Below are 12680 nucleotides of genomic sequence, written 5' to 3' on the forward strand. Positions count from 1 at the left end.
TACTCTGAGACCTTCCATCTCCCCGGGGAGTCATTAGAGAGAAGCTGGGGAAGGGGCAGCAGGGAGACGGAACAGTACTAAGGACACAGGTCTTCCGCATCCTACTATTACTTCTCACATGGCAGAAAAATGAATGGACACTGAAAGGGGGTTTCCTGGTTTAATTAATTATTTACAGCGTTTATTCTTTATTTTTTGTTTCTAACGTGCAGGCATCTCTTAGACTGCTGACCCTCAAGGAAAATGCAATTGGGAGCACAACCATGATTGGCACCGAAAGGCATTTTTTGTTGCTGTTCCCATGAGAACCCCATCAGAATGATGAACAAGGTACATACGCTGCTATAAAATAATCAGCATCTCCATTTGGAGAAGGAATTTCTTTTAAAAACACCTCATTTGGGGCACTATGGTCTCTTCTTCTATGGAAATAGGAAGAGGCAGAAGGAGTTCCATTCCTGCCAGAGCAGAGTCTACTTTTTGCTAATTTTTTGGAAAACAAGAGGTTCTCTTTGGCTCTGGAGAAAAACAGACATTTCCAAAGGGAAAATAGAGAAGGAGACAGGGTCTGATGTGGCAAGACTTGTAGCCCTCTCATATCTCCGAGACAGAGATAACCTGGAGGGACCGAAACCCCCTATTTATTCACCCTTCTAACCATGCATTCCATATAATCCAGACATCCTGAGACCAATGATGATTCAGATACTACAAGGCCTCTGAAGACATCACTACAATCCTATGATTTAGGAAGAAAAGAAAATCTGAGGATAATTCTCTTGGGCTGTGCTGGCCAATAGGATGATGATTAGCTACAATATGGCCAAACAAATTTAAATTTCCTAAAATTGAATATAATTAAAAACGGAGTTCCAATAAATGGAAAAACATTCTATGTTCATGAATTGGAAGACTTAATATTGTTAAGCTAACTACAGTAATCAAAGCAATCTACAGATTCAATGCAATTCCTATCAAAATCCCAATGGCATTTTCCACAGATCCATAAAAACACATGTTAAAATTCATATGGAATCTAGAGCAATGGCTCACGCCAGCAGTCCCAGCACTCTGGGAGGCCAAAGCGGGCGGATTGCTTGAGGTCAGGAGTTGGAGACCAGCCTGGTCAACATGGCAAAACACCGTCTATACTAAAAATACAAAAATTAGCTGGGTGTGGTGGCACATGCCTGTAATCCCAAGTACTTGGGAGGCTGAGGCACAAGAATCGCTTGAACCTGGGAGGCGGAGGTTGCAGTGAGCTGACATTGTGCCACTGCACTCCAGCCTGGGAGATGGAGTGAGAACCCATCTCAAAAAAAAAAAAAAAAAAAAAATCATATGGAATCTTAAGGGACCCCATATAGCCAAATTAATCTTGAAAAAGAACAAAAGTTAGAGGGCTCATGCTTCTGGATTTCAAAACTTACTGCAAAACTATACTAATCAAAATGGTGTGGTACTGGCATAGAATAGAACAGAAAACCTAGAAGTAAACTCTCACAAATACAGGGTCAACTGACTTTTGACAAGGGTGTCAAGACCAATTCCAATCTTATGGAAGGAAAAGTCTTTTCAATAAAAAGAGCTTAAAAAAACCTGGATATTCACATGCAAAAGAATGAAGCTGGACCCTTACCTAAGACCATATACAAAAACAAATTCAAAATGGATCAAAGACCTAAAAAGAGCTAAAACTAGAAAACTCTTAGAAGAAAGCATAAGGAAAAATCTTTATGACACTGGATTTGGCAATGATTTCTTGGATATGACATCAAAAGCATAGGAAACAAAAGAAAAAAATAAGCAGGCCAGACACAGTGCCTCATGTTTGTAATCCCAGCACTTTGGGAGGCTGAGGCAGGCAGATCACTTGAGGTCAGGAGTTGAGACCAGACTGGCCAACATGGTGAAACCCCATCTCTACTAAAAATACAAAAACTAGCCAGGTGGGCCCCTGTAATCCCAGCTATTTGAAAGGCGGGGCACAAGAATCACTTGAACTCGGGAGGTGGAGGTTGCAGTGAGCCAAGATCAAGCCATTGCACTCTGGCCTGGGCAACAGAGTGAGGCTCAGCTTCAAAAAAAAAAAAAAAAAAAAAGCAAACTGGACTTCATCAAAATTAAACACTTTTGTGCATCAAAGGTGGAAACTCACACCAGTAATCTCAGCACTTTGGGAGGCTATGGTGGGACGATCACTCGAGGCCGAGGAGTTCAAGAGAAGCTTTGGCAACATGGGGAGACCCTATTTCTACACACACACGCACACACATGCACGCACGCACACAGACACATACATGCACGCACACATGCACGTGCACACATATATGCGTGAACACACACGTGCATATAATTAGCTGGGTGTGGTGGTACGTGCTTGTGGTCCCAGCTACTTAGGAAGCTGAGGTGGGAGGATCCCTTGGGCTTGGGAGTTCGAGGCTGCAGTGAGCCGTAATGGTGACACTGCACTCCAGCCTGGGCAACACAGAGAGACCTTGTCTCCAAAAAAAAAAAAAAAAGACAAATATTACATGATTCTACTTATATGAGGTACTTACAATAGGGAAATGCATAGAGCTAGAAAGTAGAAGTTGCCAGGGGAAGGGGGAATGAGGAGTTACTGTGTAATGGTTATGGCGTTTGGAATGATGAAGAGTTCTGGAAATGGACAGTAGTGATGGTCGCACAACACTGTGAATATACTTAATGCCACTGAGTTGTACACTTAAGAAATTGTTGAAATGGTAAATCCTTTTTTCCCCCCTCTTTAAATAGACACTTTATTAGATCCACAGGTGATAAAATCCCAGAGCTACTGTTAGGCACGTAAATATAGACCCTGCTAAATATTTAATATTATCAAGCTTGTATGACTCAAGCATGGTTTTGGGGCCAGCATCCTCAGTTTCTATCTTCCTATCTCTCTGGGTGACGGCCCGATCTTGCTGGGCATGCAATGTCACTATTTCTGTTCTCAATTCCAGCAGCTTCTTTTCATTCAACGAATACAATTCTTTTACTCTGCTCTTTTCTAGGTTGAAGTCTAATTTAGTATCTGTTCGGACTTTAATCACTTCATCCATTACTTGTTTTAACTGATGTAGTTTGAGTTTTATTTTCTCACGTTCTGCTCTGAGGGCTGAAAATTCACTCTTCTCCAAAGTAATCATATCGTTTTTCACATTCACAGTCTGAGACATTATTTGCTGAAGAGCGATCTCCTGCTGCATCTTGGTGGCCATATCTTTGTAGACGATGTCCACGTTGGCCTCCAGGACCTTGACCAATGCAGACACAATGATTTCTGCTTGCTGAGTAGCAAACCCATGGTCTTCCAGAAAGCCCACTAAGGAAGGAGAGCTTCCTACTCCCAGAAGAGCTGAAATCTCTCCTGTGCTCCAGCTGCAGGTATCCAGCAGACTCCTGCAGGAAGTGAGTATGGGCGCCATGCTGAAGCATAGGTGAAGGGCGCTGGCAGCAGCAGCGATGCCCGGGGCAAGGCCCCACAGGCACATCCACGCGCCGCTTTGTCCAGCCAGTGGGGCGGCATACCCAAGGCACGAGCACTCCCAGTCCCCCGGCTGCCGGCACGGAGCGGCGGCGGTCAAGCGCAGGGAGGGCACGAAATGGTACATTTTATGTTGTGTATATTTTACCACAATTAAAAAAAATCATTTCTTCAGGCAGACCAGCCACATTTCATGTGTTCAACAGCTACATGCGGCCAGTAGTTACCATACTAGACAGTGTCAAGTAGAACACTTTCCCCACTGCAGGAAGTTGTATTGGACAGGATGGCTCTAGAGTTAGATTAAAAACTACCGGATTCTGATTTCAACGGTACTAACCTATACGCCACTCTAACTGCCTTATGCTTTATTCTGTATGCCACTATCCTGCCAATTTGTTATTCTAACAGCCTCTCCAAGCATTGTATACCCACTATTGTAAACTTGAGGTCAGGAGTTCGAGACTAGCTTGACCAACGTGGTGAAACCCCGTCTCTACTAAAAATACAAAAATTAGCTGGGCGTGGTGGCATGCACCTGTAGGCCCAGCTACTTGGGAGACTGAGACAGGAGAATCAGTCGAACCCAGGAGGTGGAGGTTGCACTGAGCCAAGATCGCACCATGGCACTCTAGCCTGGGTGACAGAGCAAGACTCAAAAAAAAAAAAAAAAAGAGAGAGAGAAAGAAAGAGGAAGACAAAAAGACAGAAAAAGAAAGAAAGAAAGAAAATGGCATGCAAGCAGCAGAGTAAAAACCTTTAAGAAAATGAAAGAAGTATGTTATCTCCCATGAAACAACTATGAGTCAAGAATATGCTCATTTTGAAGTCTGGGAGAGTACACTGGACTATTTTAGGAAGAAAATGATAGTTTTAAATTAGAATTTTATTACTGGGCAGGGTGGGGTGGCTCACACCTGTAATCCCAGCATTTTGGGAAGCCAAGGCAGGCGGATCGCTTGAGCCTGGGATGGCGAAACCCCATTTTTATTAAAAATACAAAAAAGTAGCCAGATGTGGTGGCACATGCCCATAGTCTCAGTTACTGAGGAGGGTGAGGTGGGAGGGGCAAGCCCAGGGAGGTCGAGGCTGCAGTGAGCCATAATCGCACCACTGTACTCCAGCCTCGGCAACGGGAATAAGAACCTATTTTAAAAAAATTATTAATGTGTAACCCCATATAAACAGGTTAAAAAGAAAAACTACACGATCATCAACAGATTAAGAAAAAATATTTAATAAAATTCAGCCCTTATTTGTGATTTAAAAAAAATACTCAGCAATCTAGGAATAGAAGCGAATGGTCTTAACCTGACAAGATACACTTATCAGAAATCTATGGGCCAGGCATGGTTGGTCATACCTGTAATCCCAGCACTTCGCGAGGCTGAGACGGGCAGACCACTTGAGGTCAGGAGTTCGAGACCAGCCTGGCCAACATGGTGAAATCCTGTTTCTACTTAAAATAAAAAAATCAGCCTGGTGTGGTGGTGCGCTCCTGTAACCACAGCTACTCGGGAGGCTGAGACAGGAGAATCGCTTGAACCCAGGAGGTGGAGGTTGCAATGAGCTGAGATCATGCCACTGCACTCCAGCCTGGGTGACAGAGCAAGGCTCTGTCTCAAAAAAAAAAAAAAAAAAAAAAAAGAAATCCATGACAAGTAGATTTAATAATGTAACTTTAGAAGCATTGCTATTAAAGTTAGAAACATAGAATTTCTATTATTATGGTTACTATTATAGAACTAACAAGACAGTTCAGTAAAGTTGATAGATGTAAGATGAAGATAAAGAAACAGCATTTAGGCTGGGGGTGAGGTGGCTCACATCTGTAATCCCAGCACTTTGGGAGGCTGAGGCGAGTGGATCACGAGGTCAGGAGATCAAGACCATCCTGGCTAACATGGTGAAATCCCGTCTCTACTAAAAAATACAAAAAATTAGCCGGGCGTGGTGGCGGGCGCCTGTAGTCCCAGCTACTCGGGAGGCTGAGGCAGGAGAATGGCGTGAACCCGGGAGGCGGAGCTTGCAGTGAGCTGAGATCACGCCACTGTACTCCAGCCTGGGCGAAAGAGCGAGACTCCGTCTCAAAAAAAAAAAAAAGAAACAGCATTTATATTCATACCATTAATAGTTAACTAGAAAATATGATACTTAAATTAGTAACAAAATCTGTGCAAGGGTTTTATGGGAAATATTACAAAACATCCTTGAAGGGCATAAAAGAAGACCTGAATAAATTAACAGTATATCATGTTCATGGATGGGAAGACTAAATATTGTAAATATGGCAATTGCTCACTGGCTCAATGGAACAGAACAGAGGACTAGGAAACAGGGAAACCTGCTTTACAAAATAAATTCCAAATGGAACAAAGACATAAATGTAAAACCAAAATGAAAACCAAATATTCAGAAGAAAAATTTAAAGTAAAACTAAAACTTTTAGAAGAAAAATATGTTGGTATATATTCTTTATGACCTCAGGTTATGTAAGGTTTCCTTTTTTTTCATGTAAAATTGCAATTACTCTTGGTAATATTTTAACCTAAAAACCAAGTGGTTTAAAAAAAAAAAAAACATCAAATAGGCCAGGCGGGTGGATCACAAGGTCAGGAGTTTGACACCAGCCTGGCCAACATGGTGAAACCCGTCTCTACTAAAAATACAAAAATTAGCTGGGCGTGGTGGCAGGTGCCTGTAATCCCAGCTACTCAGGAGGCTGAGGCAGGAGAATCGCTTGAACCCAGGAGGCAGAGGTTGCAGTGAGCCGAAATCACGCCACTGCACTCCAGCCTGGGCGACAAGAGCAAGACTCCGTCTTTAAAAAAAGATCAAATGACAAAGTCTTACACAGAGATAAAAGTAACCCTTTTACCCCACCAAATTATAAGCTCTGGCTTATTATTAAAACAATTGATTTTTATATACAATAAAACTTTAAGCACATTTGCTATTAAATGAATGCCAGTGGTCTTGTTTTAATTAAAATTTTATTATGGAAAATCTCAAACATATATAAAAGGAGAGACTAGAGACTAGTGTAATAAATAAACCTGCTATCATCACCTAGCTTCAACATTTAGCAATATATGGCCAATATTGCACACTCAGAAATGATTTTTTTTTTTTTTTGAGACGGAGTCTTGCTCTGTCACCCAGGCTAGAGTGCAGTGGTGCAATCTCGGCTCACTGCAACCTCCGCCTCCCGGGTTCAAGCGATTCTCCTGCCTCAGCCTCCCGAGTAGCTAGGACTACAGGTGCCTGGCCACCATGCCCAGCTAACTTTTTTTGTATTTTTAGTAGAGACTGGGTTTCACTATATAGACCAGGCTGGTCTTGAACTCCTAACCTTGTGATCTGCTCACCTCAGTCTCCCAAAATGCTGGGGGATTCCAGGCATGAGCCCCCATGCCCAGCCAGAAAGGATTTCTTAAATAAGACATAAACCAGAAAGGAAATGGCTGATTTGTCACACAAATTTTTATGCAAAGAAAATGCTGTAAATAAATTTAAAATTAAACTATAAACTGGGTGATCCACAATGCACATAGCTGACAAAGATTCATATTCAGACTTGCAAATCAATAAAAACCAATCAGCCGGGCACGGTGGCTCACGCCTGTAATTCTAGTGTAATTCTAGCACTTTAGGAGGCCAAGGCAGGCGGACCACTTGAGGACACGAGTTCAAGACCAGCCTGGCCAACACGGTAAAACCCCATTTCTACTAAAAATACAAAAATTAGCCAGGTGTGGTGGTGGGCACCTGTAAATCCCAGCTACCCGGGAGACTGAGGCAGGCGAATCCCTTCAACACAGGAGGCGGAGATTGTAGTGAGCCAAGATGGCACCACTGCACTCCAGCATTGGGTGACAGAGCAAGACTCTGTCTCCAAAAAAAAAAAGGAACTTTTGAACTCGAGCAATCCTCCTGCCTTGGCCTCTCAAAGTGTCGGGATTACAGGATTACAGGCATGAGCCACCACGCCCAGTGAATTTATTTTGCTTATTTATTTCTTTACTTCTTTGCTCTGTATCCCCATAACTGGAATGTAAAATCTGTGAGGTAAGAGACTATGCCTGTCTCATTCACCACAAAATCCCTCGCACTGTGAATGCCTGGTAAATAGTAAGTGTTCAATAAATATCTAATGTTGAATGAACGCGAGAAGTCAAGCCTCAGAGCAACTTAACAGCAGATGCGTCACCCTGGCAGAGAAGCCCAGTCTACATGTGGACTGTAAATTCAAGTGCCGGTTCTCACTGAGTTGTCTGTGGGGAAGAGGTGTGGGACGATCAGTGGATGGTGCTCTTACCTGCTACAACTCATAACAGTACCAGAGGGAGTGGGAGTGAAGAGAAAATACAAAATTGTATTTGGAAATCAAATTTCTATTAACAAGATATAGAAACTTTGAGCCTCTGGATTCTCTGCAGACATCTCATTAATTCCCCAGCACAATTTTCTCATGCAAGTTCCTACATGAGGTGCAGGAACTAAACTTTCTAAAAACCTAAAGCATGTCAATCTCTTTTCCTAGCCCCAGGTCTAAGAGAGTGACAGAAGAAGAAAGGGGACAGTGAAGAGAAAAACAAGAAGGCACATTAAATATACTGCCTTTTGTTGTTGTTGAGACAGGGTCTCATTTTGTCACTCAGGGTGGTGGGAACATAGCTCACTGCAGCCTCAACCTCCCAGGCTCAAGCAATGTCCCTGCCTCACTCCCCAGGAAGCTGGGACTACAGGCACATGCTATCACGTCTGGCTAATTTTTGTATATTTTGTAGAGACGGGGATTCACCATGTTGTAATCCCAGCACTTTGGGAGGCCAAGGTGGGTGGATTACTTGAGGCCAGGAGTTCGAGACCAGCCTGGTCAACATGGTGAAACCCTGTCTCTACTAAAAATACAAAAATTAGCTGGACGTGGTGGCGCATGCCTGTAGTCCCAGATACTCGGGAGGCTGAGGCAGGAGAATCACGTGAACCCGGGAGACAGAGGCTGCAGTGAGTGAGATGGCGTCACTGCACTCCAGCGTGGGTGACAGAACGAGACTCCATCTGGGGGGAAAAAAAAGTTTAAAAACGTAAAATTCTTAGAATAATATCTAAGACAAAGCAAGTCCTCAGTAAACTGTAGCTTTTACTGTAATTATTCATCTGGGAGAGAGAGAACTTATGTTTAATTCTTTGGAAAAAATGGCAGCCTCCATAACAAGTCAGAGACAATATGAAACAGTGGGAAAGCGCTAGACCAAGTATCAAAACACCTCCTGGAGCAGAGTTTGCTAGTTACCTCCCAATCCAGTCTTTCCTTCTTTAGCAAAATAACTTTGATTTTTAGCTAAGAGTATGAGTGCGTGTGTGTGTTTTAGACACAGGGTCTCAATATGTCACCCAGGGATGGGATACGGTGGCATGATCATGGCTTACTGCAGCCTAGAACTCCTGGGCTCCAGTGATCCTCCTGCCTCAGCCTCTAGAGTAGCTAGGATTACAGGTACATGCTAACACGTGTGGCTAATAGCTGGGTACATTTCTGCCAGCCAGGTGACCATATTTTCAGCTTTTTCTGCAGGTAGGATAGCCATGTGACTCTTGAGATGTAAATAGAACTTTTACGTAAAACCTTGAAGAAGTCTCTTTAAATGTATGGGGCATACCCTTTCTGTTTTCTTCCTCCATTAAGCTGCCTGCTGATGCTCTACTAACCATCTTGGGATGGGACCACATTATAGGATGTTGTATACTGAGCTGGAGGTTCCAGTGTCTGCCAACTTGGGGAAGCCAAGTGGTAGAGCCTGAACACTAGCCCTGGACTGCCTATGTCTAGACTCTTGATATAAGAGGATAAAACTGTATGTTTAGGCCTCTTATTCACCTAAATCTAATACAAAATGATAGTTCTGGGTTCTGACCTAGTATTGCCATATGATCTCAGATAAATCAGTCTAAGTCTTAATCTTCTCAGCTGTAAAATGTGATAATGCCCACTTTGGGAGGCCGATGTGGGTGGATCACGAGGTCAGGAGTTCGAGACCAGTCTGTCCAATATGGTGAAACCCCATCTCTACTAAAAATACAAAAACTAGCTGGGCATGTGGTGTACGCCTGTAATCCCAGCAATTTGGGAGGCTGAGGCAGGGGAATTGCTTGAACCCAAGAGGCGAAGGTTGCAGTGAGCCGAGATCGTGCCTACAACCTGGGAGCCTGGGCGATAAGAGCGAGACTCCATCTCAAAAAAAAAAAAAAAAAAAAAAAAAAAGATAATGCCTCCTAGAACTGTAGTGGAAATCAAATGAAATAATACATCATGATAGCACTACGGAAAATGCTGATGTAAGTTTTATCAATGAAAATGAAACACTGAGATTGGAAAAGCAAGTGTTAACGATGAAGGCATAAAGACAAAATAACTTTTTAAGAAGTCTATGAAAGGAGGCTGTTTATAAGAGTAGACAAATTCCTTATAGAAGGTCATGAAAATTGATCATGTTGGAGATAATATTCTGAATCCTGCTAAATACACTACTAAATTATCTCAGTAGGAATCTTGTAATTTTCCACTCTTTGAAGTCCAGGACTTCTGATGCTGATTCATTCCTAATTAAATGGCTTTAGCTATTCAAATCCTAGTATCTCCCTCTCAATATCCTCCCTGTCATCATCCCAGACCTTTTTAAAAAAGTTTTATTTTAATTTATTTATTTTTTTGAGACAGAGTCTCACTCTGTCACCCAGGCTGGAGTTCCGTGGCACGAACTCGGCTCATTGCAACCTCTGCCTCCTGGGTTCAAGTGATTCTCCTACCTCAGGCTCCCAACTAGCTGGGATTACAGGCGTGAGCCACCACGCCTGGCTAATTTTTGTATTTTTAGTAGAAATGGAGTTTTGCCATGTTAGCGAGGCTGGTCTCAAACTCCTGACCTCAGGTGATCCGCCTGCCTCGGCCTCCCAAAGTGCTGGGACTACAGGCATGAGCCACTGCACCCAGCCTAATAGTTTTATTTTAAATTGACAAATAGTAATGGCATATATTTATGAAGCACAATGTGGTGTTTTGATAAATGTATACCTGTGGAACAATCAAATTGGACCACGTAACACATTCGTCATCTCATATACTTATTTGTGGTGAGAACATTAAAAATCTATTCTTTAAGCTATTTTGAAATATACATTATTCACTCTAGTCACCATGCTGTACAACAGATCACAAGAACCTACTCCTCTTTTCTAATAAAAACTCTGTATCCTTTGCCCAACATCTCCTCTTTCCCCGTCCACCCCCACCAACCCCAATCTTAATAACTGAGTTATACTTAGTGACTTTATCACAAAGCAAAGCTGTCTAAGAGAACCTTATGGCAATAATGGAAATGTTCTGTATTACGCTTGACAATACAGTACCCATTAGTCTCATGTGGTTACTGACCACTAGAAATGTGATTAGTGTGACTGAAGAATTGATTTTTCAATTTTACTTAACTTTAATTAACTAAGTTTTGACTGATTGATTGAAACAGGGTTCTCACTCTGTCACCCAGGCTGGAGTGCAGTGGTGCAATCACAGCTCACTATAGCCTTAACCTCTCAGGCTCAAGCAATCTTCCCACCTTAGCCCCTTGAGTAGCTGGGACTACAGGCGCTACCACCATGCCCAGCTAACTTAAATTTTTTGTAGAGATGGAATCTCACTATGTTGTCCAGGCTGGTCTTGAACACTTGGACTCAATCCTCCCACACTGGCCTCTCAAAAGTGCTGGGATTACAGGCATGAGATACCACACCTAGCCTATATATATATTTATGTGTGTGTGTGTGTGTGTGTGTCTGTATGTGTATATATACACATATAAATATATACATATTTTTTGAGACAAGAGTCTCGCTCTGTCGCCCAGGCTGGAGTGCAGTGGTGTGATCTTGGCTCACTGAAACCTCCGCCCTGGGGTTCAAGCAATTTTCACGCCTCAGTTTCCTGAGTAGCTGGGATTACAGGCATGCACACCATGCCTGGCTAATTTTTGTATTTTTAGCATAGACGGGGTTTCACCATGTTGGCTAGGCTGGTCTTGAACTCCTGACCTCAGCCTCCCAAAGTGCTGGGATTACAGGCATGAGTCACTGTGCCTGGCCAATTAATTTAAGTAGACAAATGTGGCTAGTGACTGTTATCAGTCAACCACACAGTGAGCTCTAAGAAATAGAAGTAAATCATGGCATTTCTTCATTCCTATCTCATCTATCTCATTGATTCTAAATATCTGTGGCAAAATGTTTCCTTTTCGCCTGCTCCTGACACTCCTTGGAAAGTCTCCATTTCCCTATTCAGAATTTGGATTTAATGATCTTTCCAGAGGAAGAGACACATATGTTCAACACACACACGCATACGCACACAGAGTCCTAAGTCAAACTCAGGGAAAACTTTACTGAATACACCAAAATAGCTGGATTCATGGAATTCACCAAAAAATGCACCAAAGACGATTCAATCCCTGAAAAGGCCTCACCTTTTTTTCCTTTTTTTTTTTTTTTTTTTTTTAGCTTTTTTGTCTAAAGACACCAGAATTTCAATTATCCTTCTTGGTAAGTCCTTACATAAGTTTAGTATGTTCTTTTTATTAAATAAAACACAAGAAAAAACAGGCATGTTCTGCTCCTGAAAGATCAAATTAAGGTCAGGCATGATGGCTCACGCCAGTAATTTCAGCACTTTGGGAGGCCGAGGCAGGAGAATTGCTTGAGCCAGGAGTTCAAGAACGGGCTGGGCAACATGGTGAGACCTCTTCTTTACAAAAAAATAAAATAAAAAAATTAGCCGGGCATGGTGGCACATGCCTGTAGTCCCAGCTACCTTGGAGGCTGAGGTAGGAGGATCGCTACTTGAACCCAGGAGGTGGAGGTTGCAGTGAGCGCAGATCCCGCTGCTGCACTCCAGCGTGGGTGACAGAGTGAGACCCTGACTCAAAAAAAGGATCCAGCTAAAAGAAATGGTTTGAATGCAGGTTACTAACCACGGAACGCTTCTTGGTACAGGTTACTACTACCACACTAATAGGTAGGCAGGAGAAAAGCAACTGTCCAGAAGGGAGTACCAAAAGTGGTGATATACGGAGAAATGTTTTTCCAGCTCAAAAGAAACACACTAGAACAAACACCC

General features: G+C 42.7%; 1 protein-coding gene and 1 pseudogene across 5 annotated transcripts in view; both read right to left on the reverse strand.

Moving 5' to 3' along the window:
* The window catches only part of SMG6 (SMG6 nonsense mediated mRNA decay factor), a 243451-nt gene that overhangs the window by 64905 nt on the left and 165866 nt on the right, over window positions 1-12680 (reverse strand). The window lies entirely within an intron of this gene.
* LOC101130973 (mitochondrial calcium uniporter regulator 1-like) lies at window positions 1362-4179 on the reverse strand (annotated as a pseudogene).

The sequence above is a fragment of the Gorilla gorilla genome, chromosome 19 (assembly GCF_029281585.2).
Source record: "Gorilla gorilla gorilla isolate KB3781 chromosome 19, NHGRI_mGorGor1-v2.1_pri, whole genome shotgun sequence".
Classification (NCBI taxonomy): domain Eukaryota; kingdom Metazoa; phylum Chordata; class Mammalia; order Primates; family Hominidae; genus Gorilla; species Gorilla gorilla.